The 9,897-nt window shown below is 38.4% G+C and overlaps 1 pseudogene; it reads left to right on the top strand.

Moving 5' to 3' along the window:
- The first annotated feature begins 3,261 nt into the window (after nucleotides 1–3,261).
- The window catches only part of LOC126506144 (40S ribosomal protein SA-like), an 11,042-nt pseudogene continuing 4,406 nt past the window's right edge, over nucleotides 3,262–9,897 (top strand).

The raw sequence follows: 9,897 nt of genomic DNA, 5'->3' as shown, positions 1-9,897 counted from the left end.
TTTATTATTTACTTAGCTTTGTTTTTAAGAATAAGGTTTCACTATGAAGTCCAGGCTGGCCCAGACTCTGTATATATGCAGGATGTCCTCAAATTCATGGTCTTCCTGTCTAAGTCTTACTAGTGCTAATATTCCAAGTTTGAGACAATGAGTCTCCCATTATGACCAAAGTTAGGTGGAGGCCAACCTTTCATTTGACTAAGTGTATGCAGGATCCAATCCAGATAATATTACTTAAAAGTAACAAGTTAATAAAATAACCATAAATTAAGTTCTCTTCATCTACTTTGATTAATGGCCTCACGTAATATATCATTTCTGCCAGAAAGTATTTGAAAACTACCTAGTTTTGCAGCCTCCAGTTTACAATTAAGCATCTTTTCACTTACAAATACCCCTGTTTGTGCAGTGTGTGTCCAGTGAAGCAGTAGAACATTAGCCTCAGATTCTTCCACATGCTTGATAATGGGCCAGTGTTAAAAAGCAGCAGCTGCACCATGCTGGACAAATGTAAATCAAGATGTTAACGAAGGACTGGGTTCCTGCAGTTAAAGAGTTATCAAGAATCCAGCTCATGGACATAAAGTAGGTCATTACGACTCACAGTCTTTTTCATTAGGGAAATAAAGCACCTGATTTCTATTGGAAAATGAAGAACATCGTAACAGAGGCTCCCTCTAATCAAGGAAAAATCACACAATTTATTTCTTTTGAAGCAGCTTTTTAGCCCACAAACCTATGCCAAATTCTTTGTATTCACTTCCAATGGCCAGCAGAATCAACTTTAAGGTTACTGGGCTCCACAAGGTCTTCTTTGACTATTTTCTGTATTTGTGTGCTACATTTTAAAACAGTAAAATAAACTTAAATTTTAATAGGTTTGATATATTAGTCTGAAAAACAAAAACAATTATTAACAAGATTTCAATTGGCCATTTTCTAACATTATACATACACAAGGGAGAGGGGAAACCCTAATATAGCCTTAGCATCTGATATGGATATTTCTTTCACGTGTGTGTTATCATTTAATCCAGTGCAGTCATGTTGAGGTTGAAACTCACATGCCAAAATTCCTTAGTACCACATTTGAATTATCTTCTTTCAGTATTTTGCTCCAGGAACCCTAGTCTCATTTAATAAACCCACATTTCCTCTCTTTGATCATTATAGAGCCTCCCGAGCACTATCATCAAATGATGAAATGAGGAAATGCGTGTAAGCACTTGGTTACGCTGACATGTACTAAATGTGGATAAATATTAGCTATTAGTATTGCAGTTACCAATTATTGAAAAACTATAGTTATTATAAACCCAACTGTATAGCTGACAAGATGAAGCTCAACTTCAGAACTTGCATAATTTGAAGACATTCAGAATAGAAGTTTGGATCTAAATAGCTGCCATTAGTTGTGTTTATCTGTGTGTTCTTATTCCAACATCTAAATCAGTCCTTTTATTTTCTGAATGATTGTTACTAGCCCACTTCTAGACAGAAACCAGGTAGTTATTTTGCATACAGAGTGGTTGAAATAGAAAGACAATAATTTCTCTCACATTTTTGCTTTTAATGCTTTTCAGATAACATTTCTAGAGTAGCTCAGATTTTATTAACAATCTTTTGTTCTGCAAGTCCAACTACTTCCTTTTTGTGCCTTGTAACTGAGGGGCAGGATTCAGGATGGTCTGGAATAGAAACTACAGGTTGACACAGTGATTTTCATTGCACTGCTTCAGCAAAACTTAGATTGCTTTCTCTCAGACCATAGTGCTCACAGGTTTACTATATTACTACATAATATTATTATATTTACTATATCCATGAGAGATGAGATATCTTTAAGAAGCAGTGCAAGATGTTTTTTTCTAGTTCCATCTATTTACCTGCAAATTTCATGATGTTATTATATGATATGTACAGTATGAACACGAGGGATTGGTTTTGGCTGGTTATAGGTCGAATGAATGGGGAGAATAAGAAAATAGATATCTTAATGGGTGGGTGCATTTTGGGGTTAGGGAGAAAGCTTGTGCCAGGGAAACTCCCAGGAATTCACAGGATGATCCCAGCTAAGATTTCTAGCAATAGTGGAAAGGGTGCCTGAACTGAACTGGCCTTCTGCTGCAATCAAATTGGTGACTATCCTAATTGTCATCAGAGAGCATTTGTCCAGTAACTGATAGAATATGATGCAGAGATCCACAGTCTAGCACTGGGCTGAGCTCTGTGAGTTCAGGTGAAGAGAGGGAGTAAGAATTGTGCAAGTGCAAACCACCAGAGGAGTCAAGGTCATTAAGGTGGTACCCCAGAGTTAGCTGATCTGAGCTCCTGGGAGCTCAAGGACTCAGCATAGACAACTTGGGAACCTACAGGGGACCATCCTAGGCCTTCTGCATGTGTGTGACAGTTGTGTAGCTTGGTCTGTTTGTGGGGCTCCTTAGAAACTGAATCAGGACCTGTCCCTGGCACTTGAGCTTGAACTGTCTTTTTGGAATCCATTCCTCATGCTTGATTTTCTCATCCAACCTTGATGCAAGGGGTAGGGGAGCTTGGTCCTGCCTCAACTTGATATGCCATGCTTTGTTGGCTCTCATGGGAGGCCTGCCTCTTTCTTAAGGAAGAAGGAGGAGTAGATGGGGGGCATGGAAAGGAGATAGGGGAGGGAAGAGGAGGAGAAGAGGGGAGGAAACTGTGGTGGCTATGTCAAATAAATGAAAAAATAACAGTAAGAAAAATATATGTTCAGATATCAGAGAGAACATGGAAATTTCCAGCTTAAGAGTCAGCATCAATGGGGATCAGGGTGGTTCAGCAGTTAACATCACCTGCTACTCTTGCAGAGAACATGGGTTCTCTGTGGGCAATGTACTCACATGGTGCACATATAGACAAGCAGGAACACACACACATACACACACACACACACACACAGAGAGAGAGAGAGAGAGAGAGAGAGAGAGAGAGAGAGAACATGAGAAATTGAAAAACAACAGAAAAGCCCAACAAGTCTGTATTTGACTCATGGAACTGTTCTGTGTTGTGTGTTGTTCATCAAATTCTTTCCTTTAGGGGCAATCTATAGCACAGCTATGACTGTGATGGGTGCCTATATGTCTAAGTGTGTGTGTGTGTCAGTAAGATTAACCATTTACACAGCACATCCCCAAACAACACCTAAGGCAAGTTGAAGAGCTAACTCTGAGGTCATAAGAGCAGGAGGGCTGTCCCTGCCACTTCTCAGCTGCAGCACTCAGGAGAATGGAGGCTTTACCTTGCCTGGGCAATGCAGTAGAGCTGGTCCAACAGGTTGTAGGTGTGGATGAACTGACCTTGAGAACAACAAAGCTGAAAAACTGGCCCCACCCCTTGCTTGTCACTACAAAGGGTGAGCTAGCCAGGGTACTGCTAGAGAGCTCACCCTGGTGGTGAGGACAGCTGAGAGCTAGGAAGCTGACCAATCTTGCAATCACCCAGGCCCAGAACCAGGGATATGCTGGATCACAGGTGTGTGGGAACACAGGTCCTGTGGACCCACAGCTGCAGGATCTTCAGGACAGAGGAAAGCAAAGGGATGTCCCGGCAGAGTATCACTGACGGTCCAGCGTTAATGGTGTAGAAGCGACAAGGGGCCTCCAGCCATCTTTTTATTATTTATTTATTTATTTATTTGCTATAAATGCATGTATGTAAAATGTATGGGTAGGAACTTAATGTGAGACTCATTGTGTCATACTGTAGCTTCCATGACAAGATTTTCTCCTTGATCCTTTTTTTTTTCTTAAATTTTATTTTGTTTTATTTAGGGAGTGGGTGGATGGCATTAGGAGGCATGATGTGAAAGATACAAAGAATAAATAAAATAAGATTTAAAAAAAGATTAACAACTTAGTTTACTGGAAATTCATTTAACCTAATACATACACATTAGCAAGAATATTCCATCTCTACCCATTTTGAAGCAAGTTGAATACAATTTCCAGATGATCCTAACACTACATGTTCTTAGGGTCACATTTCAAAAGTGATGCACAGATGTTGTTTTATTACAGAAGTTGATTTTTGGGTGGAGTATAGTAGGTAGCAAGAAAAGGTTGCATTGCCCTGAGTGACAGGTGGTAAAAGACTGAACCATGTGAAGATGAACTAGTGGAGGAAGATATCAAAATTCCTCCAGACATCATGCAAATGGATGATTGAAAGTTACATATAAACAAAAGAGGAAGAAACTTGGAATGGGGTTCAGAACCAGTTTTGGTGACAGATGGACACATTTTCAAGAGGCAAATAATTAGGCAAACATTGACTTTACAAACATGAGGCCATAAAGATCATTTAAACAATACTGAACTACAAAGAGGCACCAAAGCCTAAGAAATCTTATTAAAGACACAATTACTTAGACCTGAGGGGTAAGCACCAGCTGTGTGCTTCTCAGGAGCTCTTCTCAAGCACCATTCAGAGATATAATTATTATTATTTTATTATTTAACCTAGAATAAAATGTAGTATTTTGAAGAAATAGAAAAATGTTAAAACAAATACTTTGAATTTGAATTCATTCAAAAAAGTTGTTTAGCTTTGGCATAAGGTTTTCTGACCCCGTATAAATAGAATTTATTTGATTATTGCTGGAACACTGACAGAGTGAAATTTTTGTGTATTATATAATGGGCTATATTTATTTTAGTAAAAATCTTGTCCTTAATGGGGTCTTCAGAAACTTAGTGCACTCCTCTGTCATCACCTCAATCAAGCAGCATTCATCCGTAGCTACCAATGCCAGGCATCCCAAATGAGGTCACACAAGCATTTAATTTAGACGAGCCAAGATGCTGCAGGTTCTACCTCAAATCAACAGCTCTACTTCAGAATGTTATTTTTGTACAAACAAGCAAATTTTACTTTGATTTTCATGTTTCAGAACACTAATTGTTCAGCTACTCTAGTCTGTCTAGCTCCTTACCAAGATTCAAATGGGAAATTTCCATTACGAACGTAAGTAAAGTGTACATTTTGTTCTTTTTTTTTAATGGCATATTCATACAACAAAGGAACACAGTGTTGATCAATAGTTCATCTCTGTATTTCTATCACAGAACTATTTTCAGCTTTAATCCCATTGGTCTAGGACTGGAAACAAGAGTAATCATATATCTCAGCACTGTTCACTTTCCATGTACAGGTTTGTCAGCATGTGGTGTGGGAGGTCCTTCTGTGTGTTGCTTTTATTGGTTAATGAATAAAGAAACTGCCTTGGACTAGTTGATAGGGCAGAACTTAGGTAGGCGGGGAAGACAGAACTGAATGATGGGAGAAGAGAGACCGTGGGTCCTCCATCAGAGATAAGCATGCTGGAACTTTGCTGGTAGACCATGATCTCATGGTGATACACAGATTAATGGAGACTGGTTAAATTAGGATGTAAGAGTCAGCCAGTTTAGAAGCTAGAGTTAATGGGCCAAACAGTGATTTAATTAATACAGTTTTTGTGTGAGTATTTTGGGTCTAAGCTAGCCCAGTGGCTGAGAACCAATAAGTGGCCCCTCCCCGCAACAAGCCTGTCAAGGAAGGATCTAATAAAATGATCCTTTTCTAACTGGTGTGATTCTCATATATTCTTCTTGTTGAAAATATATAAAAGTCTACGTATCTACTCTCCCACTTTACAAAGCACATATAAACACAAGACCTTATTTTCTCCGATTCAGAAATTAGGGCATGTTCCAAAATTTGTGACAACATGAAATTAAAATTCTCAATTCTCTTGCCTATAAAATTATATAGTGAAACATCTAAAACCCAGAATTTTTTTTAACACTGCAGTTCTCAATCTGTGGGTTACAACCCCTTAGGGGGAGTCAAACAACCCTTTTACAGGGCCTATATATCAGATATCCTGTGTATCAGATATGTGCATCGCAATTCATAATAGTAGCAATATTATAGTTCTGAAGTAGCAATAAAATAATTTTATGATTGAGAGTTACAACAACATGAGGAACCGTGTTAAAGAGTCACAGCATTAGAAGGTTGAGGATGGTTGCTCTCACAGGACTGATGCAATGGTTAGAATGTCTACTGAGGAAGGACAGATGAAGCATTTTTCTAATACTGTGAAGTCCTGCTAACTGCACAGAATATTCAAGAAACATTGACACAGTCTTCGTGCTAGTTATTGGAAGTATGAAAACAAGTAGAGCTGAAATCTTTACCCCAATTCTCTCTTGCCATGCATTGTGGTGAACACCCATAATCACAGCGCTCAGAAAGCTGAGATAGGAGGATTGTGAGTTCCAGACCAGTTTGACTTGCTACATAGCTGGACCCTCTCTCAAAATTATAACAAAAATGAATTTCTTATAGAGTAGCATAAGGAATAATCACAATACAATAGCATATATAATTGCAATTATATTAGAAATACATAACATATGCATAGGACATTGTGGATAAACAGGATTGCAAATCCTACACCTGCCCTTGCCAACCTACTTGCTCATGAGATCCTTAGGATGAGTAGGATCTCCTCATGGAGTTATCATTGTAAAAGATGCAGTTTTGCCTAAGCAAGACAACATCCAGGAGTAAAGAAATATAGAAGACATGTGAGACTACTGGTTCCAAAAAGATTGAGTAGGCCCTTACAACTACACCGATTAAAAACCTGGACCTAGTGATGTAGCATGAGTTCTAGTTGGTCTTAATAAAAACCCAGAATCAGATATTGGGGTAAATGTTGAAAGACCAGAGAGACCAAGAGAGCAAGCCACAGCCACCTCTTACCAACTTTTCAGCCCCAAAGGGGCCAAGATTCTGCCTCTGTGAATCCTTAGACTGAATCCTCTGACTGAATGTGATGAGCTCCTGTCTCCTCCCACCTTGTATTTCTCTCTCCGCCCTGCTGCATCCCTTCCTGTCTCCACCTTCGTAGTGCTGGGATTAAAAATTTACCCCATCACCACCTAGCTCTGTTTCTCTTTTAGACTGGAACAGTCTCACATATTCCAGGGTGAACTGGATCACAGGGATCCCCCTGCCTCTGTCTCTTGATTGCTGGAATTAAAGGTGTGTGCCAACACTGCCTGGCCTCTATGACTAACTAGTGACTCATTCTATACTCTGATATTCAGGCAAGCTTTATTTGTTAGATCACAAACAAAATATCTCCACATTTCCAACTTTTTTCTAAAATAATAAAAATGTTATAATATAAGAAAAACTATATACATAAGTAATGACTATATACAATATATAAGACAATAATTATATGAAAATTGTCTAGTCCATTAGCATTTTACAAATTTAGAGAAAATACTCCATTATATATTCCAAAAAGTTGTACCTAATTTGTTTTCTATTCTAATGTGCCTTATCACATTTCCATATCTTTTTAATTTTTAAAAGTTCTTGAAATAGAAATATTAAGGGTCAGATGGTTTTACATTTGCCTTCTAAAACTTCTAAGAAATAATTAATGTCTAATATAAAATATGATAAAATAAATTTCATAATAAATAATTTTATTTATTATATAAATAATTTATAATAAACATATAAAAGGAGCGTGTTTTCCAACTCAGTTATGATGTTCTTATCACCTAGGCATAAATCAGACAAAGATTACACAGCAAGACTAAAAGTATTTCCCAAAAGTTTTTTTTTTTTTTTTTTTTTTTTTTTTTTTTTTTTTTTTTTTTTTTTTTTTTTTTTTTTTTTTTTTTTTTTTTTATTTTATTGAGAATAAGAAAAAAAAAGTTTCCGCCTCCTCCCAGCCTCCCATTTCCCTCCCCCTCCCCCCACTCCTCTCCCCCTCCCTCTCCTATCCTAAGAGCAGTCATGGTTCCCTGCCCTGTGGAAAATCCAAGGTCCTCCCCCCTCCATCCATGTCTAGGAAGGTGAACATCCAAACTGGCTAGGCTCCCACCAAGCCAGAACATGAAGTAGGATCAAAACCCCTTGCCATTGACCTTGGCTTCTCATCAGTCCTCATTGTTCACCATATTCAGAGAGTCCGGTTTTATCCCATGCTGTTCCCGTCACAGTCCAGCTGGCTTTGGTGAGCTCCCAATAGATCAGCCCCACTGTCTCAGTGGGTGGGTGCACCCCCCGTGGTCCTGACATCCTTCCCCGCGTTTTCCCTCCATCTGCTTCTCATTGGGACCTTGGGAGCTCAGTCCAGTGCTCCAGTGTGGGTCTCTGTCTCTATCTCCATCCATCACCAGATGAAGGTTCTATGGTGATATGAAAGATATTCGTCAGTAATGCTATAGGATAGGGTCAGTTCAGGTTCCCTATCCTCAGCTTCCCAAGGGACTAACTGGGGACATCGCCTTGGGCTCCTGGGAGCCACTCTAGGTTCAAGTCTCTTGCCAACACTAAGGTGGCTCTTTTAACTAAGATATGTGCTTCCCTGTCCCAAAAGTTTTTTTAGGAAAAATCCAACAACATATAAAAACTGATATGCCACAACCAATTATTTATTATCCATCTCAGGAATGCAAGGCTGATTGAATATTTGAAAATCAGTCAATTTTAGTAATTAACAGATGTGGAGAAAAGCATTTTACAAAGGCTTTTACACACTAAGAGAGAAGAATGCTTAGCAAATTAAAAATAGAAGAGATTATCTTTATGGGGCAAACAAAATTTTTGCAAGTCCTATAATTAAGCCCTTATTTAGTGCTGACAGACAATGCTTTTTCTTTATGATTGTGAACACAGTAGTACTGTCTACCCTTTCAAAGAAAGCATTAGATTCTTTTTGCTCACTGAAGTAAGAAAATAAAAGAAGTAAAAAAAAATGTAGTTTGGAAAGGGATAAATAAAATATTTCCAGAAATAGAATTATGATGCTGAGATTCTCAAGAAATGTGAAAAATACTTAAATCAGTAAGTATGTTTAGCAAGGTTAAAGATTTATGCTATAGAGATTTGCATTAGTTGCATCTTGGTTTATTGATAGAATTTTAGGTCAATTTTGTTTTATGTATATTTCTGCTCTTGATTAAAGTATTGTGTTTATGCAGCTCATTAAAAATGTAATGTATAATTAAGAAATATAGGTTAATAGATAGTCATCTATAATAGTCCAGCTTGTAGTCATGTTAGTTAGGTTTTCTAGATGTACAAAGATATATTTCAGATGGATAGTTATTCTTCAAACCTCTCAAAAACTAAGAGAATATGGCATTTAAAATGTTTTAAGAACTTATACTTCTCATGATAATGAGGCACATCTGCTCTTGGCAGCACCAGTCTACTTCAAGAGGAAGATGGGTATTGAAGAGGCTCATAGAGTTTGTTAGCCATTTGGGCAAGAAACTGCTCTTGTCTGAACTGCTTGACTGGATTTGCAGGACCCACAAAATATGACTGCTAAGGCTGTCTAAAGAAGGTGAGACAGTCCTTCGGGATTTCTGCTTCATAAAAGTGCCTGCCAGATATTCTGCAGGATACAGAAAAAAGTGACTGACAAACTGCCAATAGAGGCAAAGCAGTCTTTGAAATTTCCTGCTTCCTAGAAAAGTCTCCAGATACTATGGGTCTGTAGGCTGAATATGGGTGCCCACAACATTAGAGAAGAACTTTGGGTGACTGTTCAGGAAGCAAGATGTGTCTGTCAATTCTAGAGTTTTGGAAGTTGCTTACAATGCATTTCCTATTACGTTAAGTGTTATTATATCCTTCCAGAGTCTTTGATGGAGTTAAAAAATAGATAGTTAGAGAACCACATTGGAGCACCGGACTGAAATCTCAAGGTCCAAATCAGGAGCAGAAGGAGAGAGAGCACAAGCAAGGAACTCAGGACCGCGAGGGGTGCACCCATACACTGAGACAATGGGGATGTTCTATCAGGAACTCACCAAGGCCAGCTGGCCTGGGTCTGAAAAAGCC

Source organism: Alexandromys fortis, unplaced genomic scaffold (assembly GCF_014885135.2).
Source record: "Alexandromys fortis isolate MF-2015 unplaced genomic scaffold, M_Fortis_MF-2015_v1.1 scaffold_68, whole genome shotgun sequence".
NCBI lineage: Eukaryota > Metazoa > Chordata > Mammalia > Rodentia > Cricetidae > Alexandromys > Alexandromys fortis.
The sequence above is the reverse complement of the archived record's forward strand: the minus strand, read 5'-3'. Positions and strand labels throughout refer to the sequence as shown.